Source organism: Triturus cristatus, chromosome 11 (genome assembly GCF_964204655.1).
Source record: "Triturus cristatus chromosome 11, aTriCri1.1, whole genome shotgun sequence".
In the NCBI taxonomy this organism is placed as follows: domain Eukaryota; kingdom Metazoa; phylum Chordata; class Amphibia; order Caudata; family Salamandridae; genus Triturus; species Triturus cristatus.
In genome coordinates, this window is record NC_140594.1 from 695,302,867 (window position 1) to 695,329,249 (window position 26,383).

The 26,383-nt window shown below is 44.8% G+C and overlaps 2 protein-coding genes across 2 annotated transcripts in view; one reads left to right on the forward strand and one right to left on the reverse strand.

Annotated features, from left to right (window-relative positions):
• The window catches only part of LOC146785328 (ephrin type-B receptor 1), a 793,299-nt gene that overhangs the window by 735,461 nt on the left and 31,455 nt on the right, over nucleotides 1-26,383 (reverse strand). The gene's annotated exons all lie outside the window — the stretch shown is intronic.
• LOC146785330 (uncharacterized) overlaps nucleotides 1-26,383 on the forward strand; it is a 47,593-nt gene that overhangs the window by 20,673 nt on the left and 537 nt on the right. The gene's annotated exons all lie outside the window — the stretch shown is intronic.

The following is a 26,383-nucleotide window of genomic DNA, read 5'->3' on the forward strand; positions in this document are numbered from 1 at the left end:
CCCTCTGTCATTGCTCTTATGCGAAGTACAGAACCGGGTGCGTTTCTGGAGTAAACTCAAGATCTTCTCTTTGTTCTTTGACTAATCTATAGATTTTGCTACATGTCTGTGCTGCTTTGCATTTTTCTTCTTGGCCGATTCCCGCTCCCTACCTCTGCTGCCGACCTTAGCCCACTCCCCTGACTGTGAGGGAAGCGCTCTGCAGGGTTATAAATGTGCAAACATCCTTTACTTCTTGTCGACCTTGAGGGGTGGATGGTATACCACAGCATCTGATGGGTGACATGCCCCTACGTTAAGGCACTCGCCCTTGGCCCCATCGTTGTTTGTTGTGAGCATAAAGAGTTAGTGTGCCTGGTGAAATAATGCAGGTGTTCAAGACACCCAAAGAAAATGTAAGTTCAACTACCTGGTGGGAACTGGAGGAATGATAATGGCCAAAGAGATTGGTCAGGCATCGTGTAACGTATAGCACAAAATCAAAGTGTGTTCAGTTGCACCCAGAAAGCACAGCATAGTGAAATTCAGAACAGCGGGACTGGGTGCAGCAGGAAGCCCCTCGACAAATACAGGAAAAGCACCCACCAAAAAGCAAACGTTTGCACCAGGAATGGCACACTCTTACTACCCATGAAGATAGAGACAGACACATAATGCGTATGGCTTAGAGAAGATGGGGCCGCACTGAGAGATAACAGATGTATTTTCATACTAGGAGACAGCATGTGGCAGCATTGTGCGCTGGTAGGTTTAGGTTACAAGGTGCCGGGGGAGCATGTCTCATTTTTACAAAAAGACCTTCATAGTGCATAACTCCATATTACATACTCAGGGGGTTGTGTAGCAAAGAGTAAGTGACAATACTCTACTTCCAATTGCCTCTGCTACACCTTCCCTCCTTCTTCACCATTTCCCATCCCTGGCTGGCCTTCATCTGGGCTGCCTCTCCTATCTCCCCTCTTAACCCCTGGGAAAGCACAGGGGTTCTCCTGCTAGAATACCGCGGAGACAAGGGGTTCACCATCAGGTTGCACTGCAGCGTGGACCGGGTAACAGGTGACTGGGAGGCGGGGGGAAACTACAAAGTCCAGTGCTCCTGAAAGGCCTAGAAGGGCAGAGTCGGATGTCCCACGAGGCTCTTACTACGTATGACTGCGAAAGGGGATTCAGAGAGCTGACAAGGTCTGTAGCTTATTATCCGTACATCATTAGCTAAACCCCGAGTTTCCGTCTTTGAGCCCCCGCCCCTCCCCGACTTTCATTAATGCGCCCATCCACTGAGGGCTAATCCTTCTCTGGAGTTCAGCCTGCTTGACCTTTTCACGCGTCGCCAGGAGCCCTGAACTGCGAGGGCTGGGGTGGGGCTCGAACGAGCCACTTTGGGTGATGATGTGTGACTGGATTTGGAAACAGTGCAGTCACCCAAGTGTCGGCCGGCTCTTTGAACCCGTGGGAGGTGGGACCTAGGCTGCACGAGCAGTTCAAGGCGGCAGAGCCCCTACCCCCCCCCCCCCACACACACACACACACTGTCCTCGACCCCTGGGGTAGGGTCAGCAAGCAGATGTTCAGAGCCGCCTCCGGATTACGGCGGGAAGGATGTGAGCCAAGCAGGAGAAACAGCCAAAATGGAAGACAAATGTGCGCCGTGAACTTCCCGTAATTAACAGCAGCGCTGTCAAGAGCAGGCGCTGCTCCGACCTGGAAAAGGCGCGCTCGAGCTAATCATCCCGCCATTTATCACCATCTCTCCAGTCCTGTTTTTCAGCCATCCCAAACTCTAGAGATGATTAATCTACCGCAGCACGACTGCAAATTATTTAGCCCATCCAAAGTAATGTGTTAATGTAGGCCGCCAAACATCGCACTGCGCGTGTCTGTGGTACCTGCACAAACTCCTGCTGATGTGCTCAAGAAACTGCACCTACCTACCGGCGAACAGCACGAGCCTTGTGTGCGGCAACAGCACCACCAGCAACAGCACCTGTGGCTATATTTAATCAACTAGGCCCTGAAACACCACTTGCAGGATATGTGGCGCTTGCACACACAGCTTACTTACTCTGTGTGAGGTAACAGCACCACCACCAACAGCACCTGTGGGTAAATGTAATCAACTATGCCTAGAAACGCCACATGCAGGATATGTGCTGCCTGCATACACCAACTTACACACGTACCACCAAACACCAAAAGTGACTCATGTAGTAACACCAAGCAGCACCAACAGTACCTTTGGTGCCAGCATCGGTCTCCACCCTAACTGGAGCACTTTCATACACAACCACCTATGCGTAGAAACCACACCAACTGCATCTGTTGTACAAAGCATGAACCACCAACAATGCTAGCGCTACTCGAATACACTGAAATGCTGCACTTGTGAGCAGCACCAATTTCACGAGTGGAACCAGCAAGCAATTCCAATGAATTAGTGGTAGCTTCAAAAATAGATCCAACTGTACCGCTAGTATGTGAATAATAGATCCAACTGTACCGCTGGTATGTGAATAATACACCTAACTGTACCACTAGTATGTACAGCTGCTATGTGAATAATAGATCCAACTGTACAGCTGGTATGTGAATAATACACCTAACTGTACCGCTAGTATGTGAATAATAGATCCGACTGTACCGCTGGTATGTGAATAATAGATCCAACTGTACCGCTGGTATGTGAATAATACACCTAACTGTACCGCTAGTATGTGAATAATAGATCCGACTGTACCGCTGGTATGTGAATAATAGATCCAACTGTACCGCTGGTATGTGAATAATACACCTAACTGTACCGCTAGTATGTGAATAATAGATCCGACTGTACCGCTGGTATGTACAGCTGCTATGTGAATAATAGATCCAACTGTACAGCTGGTATGTGAATAATACACCTAACTGTACCGCTAGTATGTGAATAATAGATCCGACTGTACCGCTGGTATGTGAATAATAGATCCAACTGTATCGCTGGTATTTGAATAATACACCTAACTGTACCGCTAGTATGTGAATAATAGATCCGACTGTACCGCTGGTATGTACAGCTGCTATGTGAATAATAGATCCAACTGTACCGCTGGTATGTGAATAATACACCTAACTGTACCGCTAGTATGTGAATAATAGATCCGACTGTACCGCTGGTATGTACAGCTGGTATGTGAATAATAGATCCAACTGAACAGCTGGTATGTGAATAATACACCTAACTGTACCGCTAGTATGTGAATAATGGATCCAACTGTACCGCTGGTATGTCAATAATAGATCCAACTGTACAGCTGGTATGTGAATAATACACCTAACTGTACCACTAGTATGTGAATAATAGATCCAACTGTACCGCTGGTATGTGAATAATACACCTAACTGTACCACTAGTATGTGAATAATAGATCCAACTGTGCCACTAGTATGTGAACAATAGATCCAACTGTACAGCTGATATGTGAATAATACACCTAACTGTACCGCTAGTATGTGAATAATAGATCTAACTGTACCACTGGTATGTGAATAATAGATCTAACTGTACCACTGGTATGTGAATAAAGCACCAATGGTGCTTAGATGATTTATCAAGTTTGCTTGTAATTTATGTAGATTATGAATGGTCTGAAGTCTGACAATTCAGTGTTTCGCAAACTATCGCTTGTATGAAATAAGAAAAAAATCATGGCGTGTATCAAATTTGCTTTATAAGACATACATGGCAATCTTAATGGTTAATGTACATAACAGGAAAGATTACGATTTCCTCTGATTGATGAGTCTCTGCTGCTTTGGTGAGCAAGTCATGCCTTCCTGACTCTATAGTTTATTGCCCAACCAACCAGTGGCTCTTGCTGCATCCCAACTGTGTAGCATCCAATCAGCAGGGGCGAACCCCAGCACACGCATTGGCTGCAGTCTGTGCACAATGGGGATTGGAATTGTTTGATATGGTAATAAAATCTTTGTTTACTTTTAAAAACAATATTAATCGAGAAAAAAACAGGGGTTAAAGAAACTTTGTAGTTAGGAGAAAATGTCAGTTGATATGTAGCATTTTAAACTCAATCTTCAAAGTTACTTTCCATCACATCACCTCGATTGGATAATAAACCTAATTCTCAAGGTTTGATCCTTCCGCTGGGACATGTACTCCCTTCTTTCAGCAGCCTATAGGTAATTTCTCTGTTTCAGCCTAAAATGCCCCCTTGGTGCTGCAGTACTTAATATATCTGTCTTTCAAATGTCTGCAGGCAACAGACCTTATATTTATTTCAGCCAAGGTGTTTCATTTCATCCCCATATGATAACGGTGAAGAATTGGGGAGATTGGGGCTTTATTAGGTTCTCCAGCCTTTCTTAAGCTATGTCAAGATAGAGTTCTCTTCAGGCCTTACCCCATTTTCCTTCTCGATTTTCCTTCTAAGTTTAATTGTGAGGAAGACATTGTTCTGCCAGTCTTGTTCACCAACCCTTTCTCATAAGAAGAGCAATTCCAAACTGTTGATGTTCATTGGGCTGTTTAGGACTATCTTAAAACGACAAAACCACTCAAGAAAGTGGACTCCCTCTTTATCACCTATGGGCTTGTGGGGAGGGGTCTTCTTTCCTACGTGCTCCACCCTCTCAAGATCAATTAAGCTATCAATTGCAGTAACTTATGAATCATCCAATTCAATCCGCCTTCTTTCTTTTAGGGAAGATCTATGAGAGGTATGTCTTCCTCATGGGCAATTTTTAAGGGAGCATCTCAAAAGGACATCTGATGCGCAGTCACCTGGGCTTTGCCTTATACCTTGACATCTAATTATAGACTGCAGTTAGATTGGGTGGAGACATCCACTGAATTTGGTACTTACGTTTTGTCAGCTGCTCAAGACCAGTACATTTATGTTCATGTTTTTTTTTTCATGAAAGTTTTACAGGTTTTTCATCAAATTCTCATGTCTGGCTCGCCTTTGGTTATGTATCTGAGGGCGTTCTGATAAATTGCATCAAGCTTGGACATTGGTTCATGCTATGTGGCTTGGGATAGGAAGACAGACGAGGAAGTAGTGACACAGTGACTTACCGGTGATCTTCATAAATCCAAGTCCAGCCCTTCCTGTCACAGTCCTGATACCCTCCCTCTCATCATTTGAGGTGATTGACAGTTTCTGTGTTTTTGAACTTGTACATGTTATAGCAGGATGTGGTCACTCCTGATTCCTCCTTTTTTGCATTACGTGTGTTTAGCAGCCATCTTAGGGAAACCGTTTTTTTCATAGGGCTAAGCAATATCTTTCTGTCCTTCGGGAACGCTGCTCATGCTGTTGGACTGTGACAGGAAGACGGGACTCTGAGTAATGAAGATTACCAGTAAGTATCTGGGTCAACCTCCTGGCACCTGGCATAAGTTAACAACTGTTTTTCCACTTGTTGGTTGCTATGCAAAGTCTATAAAGATGTGCACATTTTGGTGTCATTAATATCTTCAAGTAATGGACTACGGAAAGGGCTTTTAGCTATAGCAGGCATTTATAAAAATGTGTATTTAAATGTAATTTAAATGAAGTGAAAGGAGGTAATCATTCTATCGCTATGAAATGGTGTCTTTCAATATACAAGCATAATCACCTTTGCATTCTGGTGTTTTTAGGGTAAGAGATGACTCTAGAACTATAATATTCTCAACTATTTTGTATCTCTTTCTAGGGCAGGATGTTTTGAATATTAAAGTGCTTCCTGGCTAGAAATTAAGTAACAAATGATTAATGTATAATGCCACGCTGCAGAATTGATTCTAGTGGGAAAGATGATGATGGTGTGAGCACAGAAAAACTCCTAAATTACTTTAGAAACCATATTTTAAAACACAGCTGGGATGCTAAAAATAGAGGATTCCCACTATTGTTTCAACAAGTTCATGTATGTAGGCTTTTTCTGCCAAGTGCATCCCTGTTACATTATACTGTTTTTATTCACAGATGTAAAAAGGACAGTGCTAATGAAATTACATTTTTGTGTTTCCAGAAAGCCAACAAAATTACATTGTTTGAGAATATTATTTTGATTAGGGTTCTCTCTCTCTCTCTCTCTCTCTCTCTCTCTCTCTCTCTCTCTCTATATATATATATATATATATATATATATATATTCTATTAAAAACTAATGGTTATATTTACCTGAGCTAACTATAAATTATGCCTGCACAATGCACTGCTCAAGACCTCACACATCACATCACATCACTCATGACATGGTCACTGGCATCACTGATGATATCACTGATTACATCTCAAATGACATAACTGATGACCTCATCCACAAAACCACTCAAACACCCACTCACACCCCCATGTGACCACATTTGTTTTTATTTTTACCGTCGGCTCATGAACCCGTGCATATTTTCAGCAAAAAAAAATAATATTTTTTTGCCCTGGTGGGGTCAGTGTATTCATATCCTGCCCTCTTCTATTTTTTTTAACCTTTTTTGTGGCACTTGCCAGAAGCCTAGTACCAAGATGGCTGCCAACACTTCCTGGTTGAATTATTGGCAGCCAAGCAGATCTCAGCACAAGAGCAGGAGGATTCTCGGAGCCTTCGTGTTCCTAAATATACATTTTTAAAAATTTCTATAATATCCCCAAAACTACTGAATGGATTTACACCAATTCACAAAAAGGTCACTTTCTGGACCAACCGCCTCCTTCCTGCTGAATTCGGTGTAATCCTGTTCAGTTGTTAAGGCTGTAGTTGATCGAATATTCCTATGGGAATTACCATGGGAATGCAAGTTCTTTGACTGGCCTTTTTTTTGGGCCCCACTTGACGGATAGCCCTGAAACGTTCCATGCACAACAAGAATCACAGTGGCACTTTTTCGAAAATTTTTGTGAAGTTTCGTCAGCTTGTGCCAAAGAGATAGGCAGGTGAAAAAAATGCTGGAAACATGATCCTAACTATAACTAACTACTGGCAACCACCAGTAGGATATATGTCTCACAGGAGACAGAGTCAGGGTAGGTGAAGTGCTTCTCACCACGCCACCACAAGTCGTGAGTGAGCGACTTGCTCTGAAAGCATTCTCGTCAGCTCATGACCCAATACCTATTGGGTCGCACAAAAATTAAAAGGAGAAAAAAATCCTTGTAAACCACAGCACGGCTGGTTACTCTATCAACCTGTACACTTGGAAGGACTAGCCTTGCAGTAGTGTAAGATAATTAGAAAAATAATTCTTCTCGGTCCTGATAAATTGCCAAGAGACCCCTTAGGGGCTGGATGAGGAAAGAAACATGTTGACTACATTTTTATAGTACGCAAGCTCTATAGGACCATTATATCCCATAGGAGATACACAGTTTTTATTTAGGCTAGAGAGCCACATCAATAAAGTTTAATAAAACAGAGCATCTCAGAACCTATTTTAAATCACTTCTATCACTTCACCACACCACTTACCACAGCCCACACACCCTCACTCACCTAACAGCTTTGTCAAAAAAAGAACTCCACCAAAGAGCCCCTTGTGGGTGCCCATCGGGCATTGCAGTGCCGGCCCGATGAGGGGCACGCTCAAATGATGAAGCTTGACACCTCACACCACTTGACCCCTCCCCGATCCAATCCACATCAATCCAAACCACCCCAATCCAATCCACCCCACTGTAAATCTAATCTACTCCACTCCACCCTGCTTCAATCCACCACACACCAATGCAATCTAGCCCAATCCAATTTACTGCAATCCAATCCAATCCACCACACACCAATCCAACTCTTCCCACTCCAATTCAAACTACCCCACTCCAAACCAATCCTCCCCACTCCCTCCCCACGCACCCCACTCCAATCCACCCCAACACAAAACAATCTGCCCTACTCCAATCTGCTCCACTCTAATTCAAAACAGTCCACCCACTCCAATCAGCCCCACTCCACCCCACTTTAATTCAATCCAATCCACCCCAATCCAATCTAATCTACCTCATCCCAATCAATCCATCTCACCCCAATCCAATCAACTTTAATTCACCTCAATCCAGTTCACCTCACCCCTCTTAATCCCACCCCAATCCAATCCGCCTCAATTCAAACCACCCCAATCCACCCCACTGTAAATCTAATCTACTCCACTCCACTACAGTTCATCCCAACCCAGTCCACGCTACCTACCCCACCTCATTCCAATCTAATCCACTTCATGCAGTCCACTTACTGCAATCCACACCACTCCACTGCATTCCAATCACCCCACCCTACTCCAATCCACTCCACTCTACCCCAATCCAATCTGCACCATCCCAGTTCAGTCCCCCCACTCAATCCAATCCATCTAGCCCACAACAATTAAATCCACCCCACTCCAATTTGGTCCAATTCACCCCCTGCACTCTAATTAACCAATCTCCAAACACACACTACATATTTAAGCTACACAATATACCCCTAAACAACACAAAATACCGTTCCGCATAATTACACTCCATGGCACACAACCCCCTTCCACACAATTCCAGTACACTAAAAAACACATAATTAATATCCACATAATTACACTGCACACCATGCCACATAATTTAACTACACACATCAACTCCACACCACACAATTCCACAGCACACAATTTCACAACTAACAATTCTAATCCAACCAGCATAATTCCACTCCACATAGATCCACTCCATAGCACATGGGTAAAAGACATTGTCATTTACAACGCCAATGGCTCTAACTCTTGAAAATGTGAGACATATTGGCATTGCCAATGCTCATTTAAGTTGTGACAGCCTGTCCCATATATTTTGGGGGTGGGGAGAAAGGAGGCACATTAACAGGACTTTGCTTATTCATTGTTTTTGTGGTGCTCTCACAGCCTTATCTTAGTTGTACAGACTGGTTATGGGATGGACACGGTTCATAAGCGGGTCATTTGTCACAGTATTGTTGTCCGTATTAGTAAAATATTTCACAGCCTTTTATTAATCGGCACAATTCAAACCCTTAAATATTCCTTCAATAGGGCCATACGTTGTGGCTGTTAATGGATTATATGTTGATGATGAACACCCACCTTGTGAAGACTCCTTATGTATTTGGCATCCATTTATTTCTGTCTTTTTTGGATTCTTGATGTCTTAAGTTATCATTTGTTATAAAGGAGAGTGGGGACGTTGCATCTTTTCCCACCTGTTATGGAAGCTGCACCACAGTTTGTGAAATAAAGCTTTATTTTAGTTGTTTTTCACTGCTTTTTCAATCAAATGTTCAAACTTTATCTGATAGCAGAGAAAGATATCTGATGACTAAATATGTATTATAAATGATTCACAACATATTCTTTATCCGTAAAAATGTAAAGGCATCCGGCTGAACCTATTAAACATAGTTTAAACTTGAATAAACCACTGAATTTCTATACCACCATTTCAGTGCATAGTCCATCAAAACCCCTGGTACGAAGTTATAATAAATACCACAAATTGCAAATCTACACTATTCAAATCAGAAATCATGTCATCCAGCCTGACATCAGTAGCGACTGAAGGGGGAGTCAGGGGTGCGTAGGACTTACATGGGCCAGCCGGCCTGCCGGCCAGCCAGCCGCCATCTCTCTCCAGTCTGCTTCCTTCCTCCTGTCTCCGATGGCAGCAGGAAGAAGCAGGAAGCACCCAGGCTCCCCTAAACCAATCACAACACTGCAATGCAGCGTTGTTATTGGTCTGAGCGCTGTGGTCTAGCGCTCAGATGGGAACTGGGAGTCATTGCATTGTTCCTCACCAGGCTGTGTAATGCAGCCTGGTGGGGAACATGCAAACCCACCGCGGACCCCACAGACCTCAAGAACTTCCGCCCCATCTCGCTCCTCCCCTTCCCAGCAAAAGTCATCGAGAAAACCGTCAACAAACAGCTGACCACCTTCCTCGAGACGAACAACTCCCTTGACCCATCGCAGTCCGGATTTCGGGCGAACCACAGCACCGAGACCGCCCTCATCGCAGCCACCGACGACATCAAGACCCTGCTGGACAGCGGTGAAACGGCCGCCCTCATCCTCCTCGACCTGTCGGCCGCATTCGACACCGTCTGCCACCGCACCCTGACAACCCGATTCCACCACGCCGGGATCCAAGGAAAGGCCCTGGAAGGGCTCACCTCCTTCCTCTCCGACAGAACTCAGAGAGTCCGTCTCCCACCCTTCCGCGCAGCGCCCACCAGGATCATCTGCGGCGTACCCCAAGGATCCTCGCTCAGCCCTACCCTCTTCAATGTCTACATGAGCCATCTCGCAGCCATCGCACGCAAACACAACTTCAACATCATCTCCTACGCCGACGACACCCAACTGATCCTCTCCCTCACCAACGACCCCGCCACCGCCAGAGCCAGCTTCCAGAAAGGAATGAAAGACGTCGCAGAATGGATGAAGCTCAGCCGTCTGAAGCTGAACTCAGACAAGACGGAAGTCCTCATCCTCGGACCATCCCCCTCTGCCTGGGACGACTCCTGGTGGCCCCCTGCTCTGGGCACCGCCCCCAAGCCCACGGACCATGCACACAACCTGGTGTTCATCCTTGACTCCTCCCTCACGATGACCAAGCAAGTCAACGCCGTTACATCTTCCTGCTTCAACACCCTCCGCATGCTCCAAAAGATCTTCCGATGGATCCCCACTGGAACCAGGAAGACGGTCACCCAAGCCCTCGTCACCAGCCGACTGGACTACGGGAACGCCCTCTACGCTGGGACCACCGCCAAACTACAGGAAAGACTCCAGCGCATACAGAACGCATCTGCACGACTCATCCTGGACATTCCCCGACAGAGCCACATCTCTGCACACCTGAGAGACCTGCACTGGCTCCCCGTCAGCAAGAGGATCACCTTCAGACTCCTCACCCACGCACACAAGGCTCTCCACGACATGGGCCCCGAATACCTCAAAACCCGCCTCACGTTCTACACACCTACCCGCCAGCTCCGCTCCGCCAGCCTCGCCCTCGCCACCGTCCCACGGATTTTCAGAACCACTACCGGAGGAAGATCTTTCTCCTACCTGGCGGCCAAGACGTGGAACTCCCTCCCCACCCACTACGACTGACCCAGGACCATCTCTCCTTCAGGAGGCACCTCAAGACCTGGCTTTTCGAGCAGTAGCGGCACCCCCCTCCCAGCGCCTTGAGACCCCCGCGGGTGAGTAGCGCGCTCTATAAATGTTCCTGATTGATTGATTGTGTGCATTGGGCAAAACACGGGCTGTTGATTTTGGGACAAACTTATTAGCAATTAAAACTTTTCATACAGCTCAAATATCCAGTGACAGATAAGTGGGTGGAAGGATACCACAACAATGAACTACTGTTGAGGCATTCACTCAGCATCAGATAACATATGCCAGGTTCTCAGTGAGACTGTCATTTCTGTAACACCATTCAGAGGCAGATGAAAAGTGCTAATGTCTCTCTGCCACTTATTTCTGTGGCAACCCTTGTGCCATAAGTAGTGTGACACTACGCTCCACTTTCCTGCCATGGCCGCATTCATGTAATGAATGAGTAGGTGTTAAGCTATGTCCGCTGCTCCGTGAGCTGCGTCAGTGACTGTATATCAGGAAGGGTCACCAACACTGGCAACATCTGTATTCTACATGGACGGCTCAGTGGCGATAAAGGTCAGGTGCTTCCAAGACAGGAGTATGTCAGTCGCAGTGAAGGAACACGAAGACTGAGGAGAGAGTACAATATCACGTTCATAGTTCTGTTGTCAGTGTTTTATTTGTTTTAGTGATTTTGTACAATGTATAGCTGTTTCAGCAGAATGGTCTGTGCTGTTGAAGGATGGGAAAACTGAATTGGTAATCCTGTGGCCTTTTTCATCCCCTTTGGCTTAAAATTCTTTATATCTTTAATCAGTGAGGTTTTCTGTCCCTTACAACACACACAAAACAATTCTAAATCCTTCCTTCTTCTATCTCTCCACTATCCTCTTCAATCCAAATAACAGACTAACATGTCCTCTTCCCAAATTATTTTCATATTTCACTATACTAATCCTTTATGGGTTCCGGAGTAGTGTGCTACTCACCGAACAAAATGCTTCAACACCCCATCAGGAGTAGCAAGCGCTTTATGAATGCAGACCTTTTTCCCTCTTCTATCCCCCGCAATCCTTCTCAATCCAAATAACTGACTAATATATCCACCACTCAAATTACTCTCATATATCACTATACTAATTCACCACTAATCCTTTATGGGTTCCGGAGTAGCGTGCTACTCATTGAAAAAGCACTTTGACGCTTCGTCAGGGGCAGTATGTGCTATATAAATGCAATTACGATACAATACAATCATTTAAAGATGTCCAGGTGTTGGTATTAACTGGACAATTAAATGGGGGAGTGTGCAGCTGAGATTTGCCAGCAGTTTGTTTTGGGGAATTGCAAGATTGCTTTTTGCAGAGCCGGAAGGTTGCATTTTGGTTCTTAGGGATTGTCTTGCTCAGGTGCAGGTTGATCCTAGAGAACATGCCCAGCAAGTCCAAAAGGGGATAATAACCCCTTCACTGAGGAGTTAATATGGATTTGTTGATGCGCAGGATGGATGCAATGGAAGAAATGTCGGCGCTTCTTTGCCCACCGGCCCTGCAGGCAGCAGTTCCGGCAGAGAGGCCTAGATGGCCATGGTTGGCCCAAGAGCAGAATTCCCAACAGTAAAGAAGCGGGGTCAGAGACAGATGGTGGGTGGAGAAAGTATTCCTGGCTTAACGGTTATCCTGGGCATTTTCCCAGTGGCAGGCATAGGTGCTGTAGCGCCGCAACATGAGTTGCTAGTGGTGATAGTGCCTGCAGCAACTAATAGCATTGTACAAAGTGCCAATAGCTGCATGGTGATTAGGGTGACACCAAGAACAAGCACAGGACAGCCAAATCTAATGGCTAATTAAGCAAGTGTGTTGCCATTGCTGTCAAAGGTAGGGATTTTATCTACCCCCTTAAAGGGGCGACTTAGCGGAAGTCGTGGGAGACATCAACGTGGAAAGTACCAGGAGGCTAGTGGCCCACTCAGACAGAACAGGTGAGCACTATGTCCAAGGTAAGCAAGTGGGAGTGGTTGGTACACCCGCAGTAGCTAGTGTGGTGTCAGCAGTAGATTGGACAGGTAGTCCAGATACCAACAGAAACTGGTGCACTGGACTCGGGCCCTGTTGCTCAGGCCGTGCAGGTGGCAGTTGGGGTGCTGGCACCCAACAAGTACTTGAAACAAACAGGTACAGTTGCACCCCTACAAAGCATCGGTTTAGGGGATGTGCATTCTGAGCATTATCAATTGAGCAGGCATGTATCAGTTGAAGTGAAAGAAAAGATTTGGAAAGGAAGTTATGAGGAGATATGTGAGCTAATCTTGGATATTCCAGAGAGGGAACAAAGTAAGTGGTGTAGGGAATTATTGTAAGTACTTGCCTCCTTTGGTTTGGTGGTTTGGTGTATTGTTAAGTAGTTCAACACAACTTTAGCTATCTCAGATAGTTTCTTCTGGTGACATTGCCATGCGGTTTTTCCATTTCTTGTTCTTTCACTAACCCTCATCGTAGGCTGTATTTTCTGTGTCTGATTCCCTAGGGTTCCTGACCAGGATTGTTGTTAATTATTTTCCACCCTTCGAAGGGAGGTGTGTTGCAATTACTTATCTCCTTTGGTTCAGTCCATTCCCCATTTCCCCTTTCACCTTGGAACATTCCCAATCAACTGTGATGTGAACTTTCTACAGCTGACTGGAACTTTGTGATGGTGTAGGAAGCATAAAAAAGGTATCTGCTGTTTGAACCTCTGCTTCGTGTCTTTGAAACAGGAATGCATTAATGCTAGGGATTACACACATTAGCCATATAGGAAAAAAGTGGAATAAACATTGATGAACTGGGTCAAGAGTTTCACATTTTTTCAGGCAATCATGGAGGAGTAATTCCCTACAATAGGGACGCAACTAGCTTGCTACCAGAACTGAATACTGTGTGCACATGATGAATGTGGGGCTATGGCTTGGAGGGACTATGAAAAAGAGTTTTGAAGGATAAAGGCTACCAGACCCACTTTAGCATGTGACCAGATTGGGGTTAATATATGGTTGCATTACATGAGGGTGCAAAAGGTGAAAGCTGCTCCAGTGTACCCTTTCAGTCAGCCCCGTGGTCAACCACCCATGAGCGGGGGAGGGGGGGAGAGGAAAGGGGTTATGTTGGGATTTAAATAAAAGTATGTGCTCTAGAGTCCCTGGGACATGTAAGTTCAAACACTGCTGCTCCTTCTGCGCTATATCATCCCACCCATGATCTTACCCCGAAACCGGTCCCAGGGTGCTTATTTCTGGTCCAGGGATGATCTGGCCTGGTAGTTCAGGCTGGGCTGTTCCCATGGAGAACAGGGTCAAGACTGATTTGCACATGGCTGGGTTTCAACTGGAATGGCGTGGCGTGCAAAAAAACGATGGATTTAACCCAGATCTGTGACTGGGGGTGAATGCTTGATTAATTCAGCATTCTGTCCATTATCTGTTGTTTTTGCATTTGGCACTCTGTGGGTGTCACAGGTAGTTGAACTGGTTGCAAGAAGCAAGAAAGATTAACAAGGGGGTCTTTAGATCAGGGATATTGGAAGGCCATACGGCTCCCTTGCAGTGACTATTACTCAAATGCTGACCAGTTAGGTTGAGGAGAGAATGTTGTGCTTAACAGGGCACCAGGAAATGAGCATTGCCTGCTAAGGAACTTGGAGGTTTACATGGCAAAACACGGGTTTAGCACCTGTTGAGTGCAGCCCTCACTCCTTTGGGATCGGTGCATCTACCAAAGCAGCGGGCATGGCCTGGATGGGCAATCGGTCCAAAAGATAGGGAGCTGGAAGTCCAATTGCTATAAGTGGTTAGTGAGACTGAACATGTTGTGATGAAGTGGCGTTATCCTCTGCTCTTCCTTTTCCGGTACTCTCCTGTCGATGCAGGGGGAAGGCATACTACTGAAGTACCGGTGTTGGGGCATCCATATGTGAAATGAGCAAAGGTCCAGTACGCAGCTGGTGACAATGCAACGGGCACCGGACAGGCGGGATTTCATCTAACGTTCTGCAGTCAAGAAGAGCTGCGCTTGGTGAGATCATCACAGGACAGAATATTGCCACAGAGGCTTCCACCCCGGAGATGGTTATCATTTATTTGGGAGGCAATGACCTTGCAAACCTAGGTTGCATGGACATATTTCAATTGATAGTCTCTGAGGTACGCTGGCTGACAATGAGATTCACTGAGGCCACGATATCATGGTCACACATTGTCCCGAGAAGACAGTGGAGATGTGGTAGGATTGTAAGGGCCATTAATAAGTCGGGGAAACGTATGAACAAGAAAGTGGCTAAGCTACTGAACATCGCTAGGCAGATATCAGTACCCCATGGTTGCATCAAGGGCGACCGTTTTTTCTTGCAGGATAGTGTGCACTTGTCCAGAGGGCAATGCAATGTTTCTCCAAGATTGGTTGGCCTGACTCACCCAACACACTCTGCAGTGGGGGCAAGGAAGGTGGTTGATAGTAGGTGAACTATACTGACCTGTGGCGGGTGAGGGCACAATTGGCTCAGACTTCTCTGGTCCACTGCGGCATTCCTTTATAGCAAAACAATTGATAAAACAGCATTGGCAGAGGAATCTCAAAGGGGTGCTGGCAGCAATTCGTAAAAAAGTTGCAGGGTGCGGGGCAATTGCTGTTACCTCCCGCAAAGGTGCAGTGAGGCGTGAGATTGCACCGGCTCTATGGGGGAGAGAACAGTTGGGTGCAGGGGGTGCCCAAAGTAGGTATCTTAGGGGCAGATGGGCCCGCTGCACTAGAGCTCCCAGGAATGGGAAGGTGGGATCTCCCATATGAAGGAAACTTGGGTTCTCCCATATGTAGGCTCTTTCCCTGTGGCAGAGGGGGGGGGGGAGTGGAAAGGAAGGGCCACAGAGCCAGTCATGATCTCACACAGGTACTGTGTTTTCTCCTTGGTTGCACAGGAACAAAGTAGTTATGGTTAGGGGACTCCAATGTATTAGAGGCTCTGTGAGGGTCAGCCTGCGCTTGTAACAATCATGTAAATATGAAATGTTGTTACTGTGCAAATATTTGATGTGGTGTTGACTGATATTTAATATGAAAATTGATTTGAATTTAATAAATAAAATACGGCCTGAGATCTTTCGATTCAACTACAAACGGTGGTCTTGGGTGAAGTTATTCTTTGCATGTTGGTTGGGTAGTGAGGTAGAAGGTTAATTTAGGTAACAGGGACATGGACAGCTCCCTGACCATACAGATCCATTGTACCTAGGGTGACCAGGCGCCCCGGATTTGCCAAGACAATTCCGGTTTTTCACCAGCTGTCCTGGCAGATTTCAGGAAATTTAGCTCATGTCCCGGTTTTTAGAGAGGGTCCACTGAAAACGGCAGGAGATGCTTTTTTATGTTTTACAAAGCGAGGATAGTTAGCAGTTGTTTAAAGAAAGCAATTTCATTAACAGGCAAGCTACTGGATTTAAAAATTGCATTTTATGTATGTTCTTCCTGCCTATTCTGTAATTCTCTGCTGAGAAGCGCTGTCATTCTGTGTGCTCGCTTGAAGTAAAATTGTAGTCCTTGTTCTATTTTTGTGAAATGTCCCGGTTTTTGGCTTTAAAATTCTAGTCACCCTAATTGTACCTAAACTCCCTGGTGAAGAAGCCAACCCATCATTATATGCTATTCACAGTCACCCCTCTTAAAAACTAAAACAATGCTAACATCTCTTCACCAATTCGCAGTGACTTAAAAGACAAACCTAGTAAAGAACTCAGCATTTTATTGACAAAAAGGAGGAAAGAACAGTGGTCGTACCAGTATTAAAATGTACCAGTCCAGGAGCTCCTTTAAAATAAGGGCAATACATAATGGGACATGGTAAAGGCTGGCCTCCTTGCTTTAGCTCCCTTAAACTCTAGATTGTAGGTATTTCCTACTAAGTAGCCTCCTGGCTAAGTGCCCCCCTTCTGTAAAAGAAACACCTACTAACAGTAAGGGTGGTTATTAAAATTAACCCAGAACATTTATCAGCAACCCTATGAACAGACCAGCATTTATCATAATCCCCAAATGATAACAAACCAGGCCTAAAAAGACAATGAGGAGACCCATGAATGTTGGCTCAGCCTTGGATCCATGCACACAGGCCCAATACACAAGCTTCCTCTTCCCACATGCAGCTCGTGGCAGAGATGGAAGCAGGCATTATTGATTCTGCTGGAATGCAGGAGCCCCGTTGAAAGCAATTTAAAGATAAACTCACACATGAACATTCTTGATCAACTGTTGAAATGAAAGTGGGACTGAACCGCAATTAGCACATTGGAATGTGGAGCACTCCATTGAATACAATGAAGTGCTCCAGGCCTCTACGGGTCGGTAAATGCCCGCAAAGCAACTTTCCACATTGTGTTTGTTCACAGCTCTTGCTGTGAACAAAGGCCTCTCGGAGCCCAAGGGGATTTGAACCCCCTCAGGCCCCGAGAGGCCTTTGTTTTATTTGTTAGAACATTCTGCCCTCTAGTAGCCTTATAGCCCTTTGTAGCTGGGCTATACCGGCCATTAAAGTCCCACTCCCTTGTTAAAGAGCCTCGCCTTTGGCTCGGGCATTTAACGCTGGAGCGGGCCTTTAATGACTGGTATAGCCCGCTACGGCGGGCTATAAGGCGATATTAAAACCCTGACAGACAACAGTACTGTTGATATTAGTACTCCATATTTAATAAAAGTGCCATTACTCGAGTAACCTCGGTTGACAGGTATTCGTAATAGACACTGGTCGATTTTGGCATAGGCAATAGGATTAAAGGAGCTTCGGAATGTTAAAAAATATAATACAGCTTAGGCAAAAAATGTGAAAACTGGGGTGGGGAACAGAGTCAGAGGGATTCCATAGAACAGTTAATCATAATTATCAGGCATTTTAGAAAAAGGAACAGCACGAGAGCGCCAGACTCCCAAGTATCAGAGAAGAGCAGGGAACAAGTGCACTCAGCTGATTGTGGAGCAGCATGTTGCCATCCAGGGCTCTTCCTGAAGTGATGGCTGACATTTCGCTGTGCACAGCTCTGGCAGTACGCGCAGCCTTGAAAAAGGTCAGCAGTGAGAAATCAATCTATCGCATCAAGTCAATGATTAACATAAGTCATAGAGGCACAGCGGGGAGGAATATTCAAGAGCATGAGCACACGAAATCACTCACAGACTGCAATCTGATGTACTCTCAGATGTAACACATGCCTCGTGATGGGGACCCCACTTACCCCAAGGGAATGACCTTTGGCCAAGATGCCTGGTGCTCGAGCAGAAAAGCACCATCCCTTATTTGATTGGCAGGCACTTGTCTGTCTTATCCATATCAGCGTCTAGTTCAGATCACAATTCATGGCGCATTGGGTCCATGTCATCATCTAGCAGAAACTCTATGAACTCTCAGGGTAATGCACACTTCATGTTTCGAGGCCCCCTTTTAAAAACCGCTGGTGCTCAGCACCGGTAGGACCCGGCCCACTTAAAGCCCTGGGTGCACCTTATGTGATAAATGAATCAACATTCCACTCGCTGGGCTGAGGTTTCAGATCAAAATACAGGTAATCGGTTAGTTTCATTATGTCAGACACAAATGCACCTATCCCCAGAGGTTAAACACGACATTACGGTCGGAAAGAGACAATACAAATATCAGACAGACGATTGACCGTGAGCTTGTTTCTTCAAAGATTCACTATGGACTAAAATAGTGTCTCCTGGCCTGCAACTGCAAACTGCCCAACTCAGTACACCGGGTTAATGCTCAGCCTAAATGTCTGCAGGAGTGGACAATTGGTCTGGGAGTTTGGTGCACAGATAAATATTAGTAATCTCAAGAACTCTGGCTAAGAGTGTTCTCTCCTTGCAGGTTATTGTCAGGGGTCTCGCTGAAGCAATGTGTCCTTTCTAATCAAAGGTCAAGACTCTCTTTGGAGGACATATTGGATGAGGCTACAAGAAAGAGATCGGTAAAGTGATGCATGGTGTAAGGCTACAGACTCTCTCATTAACACATGCCTGGAGAATGCTCCTACCCATGGTAGTGGTGCAGTTAGTCATTGTTCCAGCTGCATTTGCAGTGGAGACAAAGATGTGTTTAGATGTTCACAGGGGAGACAATGGTGTGTGGCTTGCAAATCTGAGATGTTTACGTTTTCTGAGCAAACAAGCAATCGTTCTAATGATTATATGTTTAAGTTCAAAGCACAGTAGTTCTTGGTCTCCAAAGCAGGCCTCGCAAATGAATGACTTTCTAGCTGAGTATTATTTTAATGTGCAAGAGAGCAGAAGCCATGAGGCTTCCACAGATCTTGCAAGTACAATTCACTTAGTTTTCCTTCTCATTCTGTGGGTTCCTGCAAACCCTCTGAAGGGTTCCCCTTGCTGTTCAACTCAGTTCCCTAGATCTTGCAGACGACTACTCGCAAGCTTCACTGGAAACAAATCCAGCCATTTAATAATAAGATTTGAAGTGTTTTTGGAGATGTATAGATCATTTACAACTATCATATAACCCAACATGAACTTTGAAGGAGGTTCTTATTTGTTAGGGCAGCATAGAGACATACCAATAGTAGCAGTGGCTTGCAGTAGGAATGTAACTAGAATGGAGGTACTCCAGGTTCCACCTATATCCCCATCCTTACATGGATGCACATTGTACAGAGATGTAGAAGAGGGGAGAGGAGACACACAACTTACAAGCTAACTTTTAGTCACCTTCCTCACCGCTTTACCCTCCGTTCACCCACCATTCCCCCTTCAGTCCATTTTAATATGCCATAGAATATTTATAAAACGTTTTCTTGCCATTGACTATTCAACCACATTTCAATCTTCACCACTGACTTCCTCACTACATTCAAGAAACAATAGTGCAGCGGAGAACCCAGAAATGCACAATAATCTGGATACAGGGCACCGAACTGGACCCAACTCTGTAGATGTGGCCTTCAGAACTGAATTTAAAGCCCCAAATGGGGCCTTAGCGGTGATGTGTAAAGCAGAAACCTTTCTTATTTAGCAGGTTGTTCCTCAGCACCCCTCTTTCTCTTGTGCTATCCCTTGATCCCCGTGTATGTCATCTTGCCACTTCGAGGTCATATGAACAACTCAAAAAGCTGGCGTTGCAATGCTCTTTTGCTACTGTTCTATGATTTATCGCTAGGTACACATGTGTCTGAGCAGTCAGTAATATGTTTATTTCTCTCTAAGTGAAATCTCCAAAAAAGGTGCACTGCCATGTGCTGTGGAGAAAGACCCCTTGTCTACGGTTAAATGTACTTTAAGCTGCTTACCAATTTTTGATACGCTATCCATGTACGCAATCAATGACATCAACCCATCTCGGAGACTCTTACTTAACACTTGCTTCACAAGTTTTAATTGAGACAGCGCCTTCATGTTACAACAGGCCATCGCTACATAGAAATGTCCAGACTTCATGTCTTGGTGTCCCCCCACAGTCACTCCGGTGGACTTCCCTCAGTAACCCACAAATCTAACTTGAATTCTCGACCTCACATCACAACTTGAGAAAACTCGATGAATAGTATATTTGTTACAAAAAACACAACATGACATTAGTAATCTCCCACAGGCATCAGTTTATCCCAAAGAACTGATAAAACAATCAGTGTCACAAACTCACTTTCAGTTTCAGAACTTCTTACTAACCACACATGAAGTCTTTCTCTGGGTCTCAGTTATCTTATTTTATGTTTTACTTATGGAATATCCTAGAATCACGGCTTGATAATCCGTTTCTTACCACTCAGATATATCTTGTTGTTGGATTAACGATGGATTTCAGACATCTCTATTTTTAGGATTAATTGCTCTGTAATCCAACTCCAGGGTATTATGCTAAGATTTTCCTAGTCAAAAATGATAATCTAATTATAGCAGGGACTTTGCTTTGAAGGATAATGAGCAGTGTGTAGTTTTGTGATATGTAGCTTATAATATAAAACACTAATCCACCATTATCACCTTTTTGAAAATACCCTTCTTTTCGATAATGGCAATGTTTGATAGGAATTTGGCACCCCAGATACGAAGAAAGTACTTCCAGAGGCTTACCAATTAAATTCTCCACACGTCATCTTTCCTGTGATCTCTAGCCTGTTTTGTATCGGGTGCCGACTGTTGTTAGCACTGCACCACTAACTCGTAATTTAAACATACTCGCCCTTTATCCCCCAGAATGATATGCTTGGAATACCACAATCACATCACTCTAAACCGTTGTGTGCACAAAGACCACACTACAGTCCCAGGTTCGTGTCATTAAAGTTCTATTCGTAGTAACTAAATGTGATTGGCTCTCAGCCTTCTTATGATTGTTCAGATGCAGGGATCTGGACAGCAGATCCCTCTCCGTGATGGTCAGCCTAACCCACAATCTTTGCTTTCATGAGATGGGTCGAAATCAGGCACAGGCCAAAGCAGTGACAGCAGCAGTCAATACATTAATATGTACAAGTGGCATGGTTTTGCCCTTCCGTACCCATTGTCTTTCTTTAGAAGGGAGAACTGGTCACAGGGCATTTGTGCCTTTTGGCAATGTGTTCCTTGAGGGTGACGTTGGTGTCTAAAGTGAACCAAAGTAACCTAACATTTGATTAAAGTTGGGGTTCGAAGCCATCAAGGTTCATGTAATTAAGTCAGGTTTGTCCTGTATCTGGTTTGTTGTTCTAGGCAAGCAACATTAATTCTGTCTTGCTTGGGTTGAGCTTCGGGTATTAGCTGAAAATCCGGGGCTGGATGATGTGGATGCAGTGTTTGAGGCAGTCATCTGACACAGACGAGACTTTCAAGTAGGGTTGTGTATCATCAGAATATTGGTGAATCTGTTATCTGTGAGTAGAGCACCAAGTGGCTCCATGTAAAGTTTTAAGGTGGCGGAAGACAGTATGAAACTGACAGGTGGTAGGGATCTTCTCTGAACGGCAGGTGCCTATGTGAACAACCTGTTGTCGGTTTTTTAAATATCAAGCTAAGATGGATATGCTTTAGAACGATCTGCACATCATCAAGTCTCCTGGGTTGGTGTATGATTAAAGCATATGTCAATCACTTTTACTTAATTTTGGGTGCTTTCTAGGTGCCAGATACTCATCCACCTTAAGTATCATGTACGCGACAGAAGGACCGGATACACACGCATGTGGGACTCGTGAGAGGTTTAAGATGGAACTTAACAAGGTTCCGTAAACTGAGACTATACACTACTAATGGAATACTAAAAAACCTTGATATTAAAAGGAAATTCAACTACATATTAAACTAAGTACCAAGGAAACAACAGTGACATTATGAGAGAAGTAAACAGGACATCGTGTATATGTCCATTAACTATAAAGTGGGTTTGAACTGGTTGATGTTGTGAGAACAACTCTTTTTAAATAGTGAGTCTTGAGGAAGCCCGTTTGGGCGAAACACGCATCGGCTGCTGTGTTTTGAAAAGGAATAAAGATTGATTTTTTGTACATCTACGACTACGTACATGAACTTGGGACTTATAACTGTGGCATCTATCCTGGAATTGGATCAGATTATTTATAGTGACAGTGTGGAATGCATGTAGGATAGAAGTAACATTCATTAGGTGTGCTATGGTGCCTTTGGTTTAACCTGTTGTCGGTTGGAAAGGTAGAAAAAGAATGGTGAAGGGCATTGCCACTGAATCCCATTTAAGACTCCAAGGTGCGTCTGTGAGTGGGATGGTCGACTGTCATTTCTTATTGCATGATGCACTTTTTTAACAACAATTTGTTCACTGCCAATTTGTCTTCTACTGAAATCTCAAGCATACAAGTAATTTTGCTCACCAAAGAAGACTTCCTTGGCACCGGAAACCTAACAAACCTCTAGGGTAAGCGCTCAGTTTTGATCCCTACTTCATTTCTCTGGATTCATCAATTGCATGAAGGTTACCGTTGAGGACATCATTAAATCGGTTAGGGCTCCAGATGTCTTAAATTTTTTCATCTTCACGTCCCATTGTAGGTCAGCCCTTCTGACTTTTATTTAACTAAACACAGTATCCAGCCCCATTCACCCCTGGGCATGAACTGTGCCCTAAACACTTTGTTGTATAACATTACACCCTGCACTTTAGTGGATCATGCTTATAATTGAGTTCATGAAGTTGCAGTACAATTGGCTGGTTGATCATGACTGTTATATTATGCCAAATGTAGGGACAGAATAAGCTATATAATGTTTTCGGGCCTTTTTATTGCTTTTAAGACGAATGTCCTTTTTTATCTTGTGATGGTTTTAAATAACTTGAAACAATAACAATGTATCTATCTTATCTATCTGTGGAGTGAGGAATAGGTTGGCCCATTAGGTGCTTAATACATTGATAGTCTTGTACAGCATTCTGCTTCAGTTGGTGCCTTCATTGATATTGTTGGTATTGAACTGCAGTGGCCGGTGTGATGGGGTTCTGCATGTTACACGGAGGGACTTAGAGTTCTGTTTTTCCTCCATTTTCTTTCCTGTTTGCACATGAATTGTTTATTTTTAGCAAGGTCTTTCGAGTACTAGGGTGGTGATGGATTTGGCTTGCACTTGCCTACTCCAATTGGAGTAGGGATGCTCATATAGATTCCCCAAAAATTGATGAAGTTGTTTAGAAGGGCGTCGGAAGTGAAGTTCATGATTTCAAGCAATAACATAGTTTATGGACAAGTCTCTTTTACAGGTGGATCTACAAAGACCAGCAGTATCAACACCTCCTCCTCCGATTACGTCCGTAGATACAGCAACCTAAGACAAGATACGAGCACCATTCACACCAAAATGCTTCCCACACAGGCAATTTCAAGACTTTCCCAAGTGAGAACTCCCTCATGGGGTAGTGTGCTGTTTGCTTATGTGCTTCGTCGCCTTGTCAGGAGTGTGAATTGTTACCTAAATTCATCTATGATGCAACTGCAGCAGTATTTCTGTATCAAGCATGATCCATCACTTATATTACTATACGAATATTGTAATAATACCAGACTAGGGTGTGCTATATCTAAAATGCTACTAAAGGAATTCACAATAGTATCTAATCTTTGTGCAGTATGAGGGAGAGGGTTGGGAAGGACGACTGAAGTTTGTATTGGTCCCAATAGTCGCACTAGCATAAGGAGATGGGCTTAGGTTTCATTAAGAGCAGTAGAGGGTGGTTTTGAAGACATTTATATTGACTGATGAAAGAACCCTAAAGGGGATGCTTAATTTAGACACCCCTGCGCAGTGACACACTGTGTTACCCTATGCGGTTTTGTACTGCGTAGCATTTGCCCGTAACGTGGCCTTTCAGCGTTGTTAAGAAGTCGGTAAAGTCGTCTTTGTAGCTGGAAGACCACCAGCGAAGAAGCAGGTCAGTACTGAGGTGGTACTAGCAGACATGAACAGGCATGGTGCCCGTCTCTAGCTTCAGTTTTACATCATTAAATTGCTTGTGAGCCTTTTAGCCTACATTTCATTTGAGAATAAATGTCGGAAAGTCAACAGGCTTTTTTTTCTTCCAGAAAACAAGAGAGAATATATTTGACAATGTGCAAAAATTGCACGGCTTCCTTTCTACATCTGTGCCTTTCAAGTTCTAACCCCGAGGCAAGGGAACGGGAGAGTCTAAGTAAAATTAAGAAGCCAAAAAGAAGAAAGCATGCAATCGCACCTCCCTCCCATGCTGAGAGCTCCCTGCAGCTTCCAACAAGCTGTCCCTCTGTGGAAGTACAACAGCATATGTCTCCCGAGGAGACAGCAAATTGTACCAAAGGGCTCCCAGAGACAGTGCCAGCTGGAAGGGGGGAGCCCACGAGGAAGTGAAATAGAGGGAGGAAGAGCGGGACGCAGAAGCAGACAGGCGGAGGAAGGGGAGAGGTGCCAAGAGTATGGAGGAATAATGGCAGCAGGGAGATGAGCGCAGACAGGATGGAGCGAACAGGAGGAGCCGTCATCGGGGAGGGTAGAGCAGGCTGGAAGCCGGGATGGAAGAGAGGAGTGCAAGGAGCACAGACAGGCGGGGTGAAGAGGTGGGAGAAAAGACGGGTGTAGTGAGCCACCCGGCCACATGATGTCTAGATGACGTAGCACGCAGCCCAACGTGATAAATACAGAGCCTCGGCTCGCTCTAGGTCAGAGTGCAGTAGAAAGCATGCTTGGTGTTTGTCTGTGGGCCAGTCCTAATTCATGGGCCCCTGTGAGCAAGGGCCCTCGCCACTACGGGGAGTAGAGGCGGTAGTGATTGGGAGCAAGACAGGGGGGAGAGGAAACAAAAACACATGAATTGAGAGTGAGGAGCAAAGACATTTGGGGAGGAAGCAATATGAGCAGGCAAACAGGGAAGTACAGAGGAGGGCAAGATAGGTGAACAGAGGTAAGGGGAACTAAAAGGGAGGGGGCAGATACAGGGAGGCTGTGGAGACAATAAAAAGTACGAGTTTAGGGAAAGAGTGGGAGCAGAGAAAGATGGGACGGCGTTGATAAAAGGCAGGAGTTTGTGAACATATACTAAGGGGACTCAAAGCGGTAGGAGAAATAAGAAGGGTAGAAGACGGGTTGACTGGAAATTGAAAGGGAGGAGAGTAGATAAGACCGGTCACCAGGGAAGTAACGATAGGAGCAGAGACGGGAGGGGAGGGAATAGTGGTATAGGAGACAAGAGAACAAAACTGGGAAAGGAGGGAAATGAAAGTGCCCAGAGACACGCGGGAAATGGGGAAAAAGCGAGGATGCTGAGGGGATTAGGTAAGAGGAGACGGGCAGCTGGGTGGCAGAGGGGTTAAACACGCGATAGCGCGTTTGACAATGTGGACAATTTGCAGGGCTTCAATTCTACATCTCCGGCTTTCACACTGTAACTAGGAGGTAAATTGAACAAAGGGCTTTAAGTTAAATTAAGAATCAGTGAAGGTTTTGCAGTGGGTTGTCATATACCGAGGGCAACTAGAGCAGAGAGCTCTGGGGAAAATACGGATTAGTGAAAGAACTCAAAGGTTTAACGGAAAGAATGGAAATAAAAATGCCAGAGGAGAGAATAGCTGATCTTGTCCAAATGATTTGGACGTCTTTGTTGGTTACGATGCCACAGAAGAAGAAAAGGGAATGCACGTTGATTCACCCCATTTTATGTCCAGTATGGTGACAGATAATGATGTTATTAGCAGGAGTAAATGATGAAGTATTCAAACATCGACAGGTTCATTGAGCGGATAAGAGAAAAGTGAGTGGGGCACATAGTTGGCCAAATGTAACTTCCAAATCTACTTATTGTCTCCCC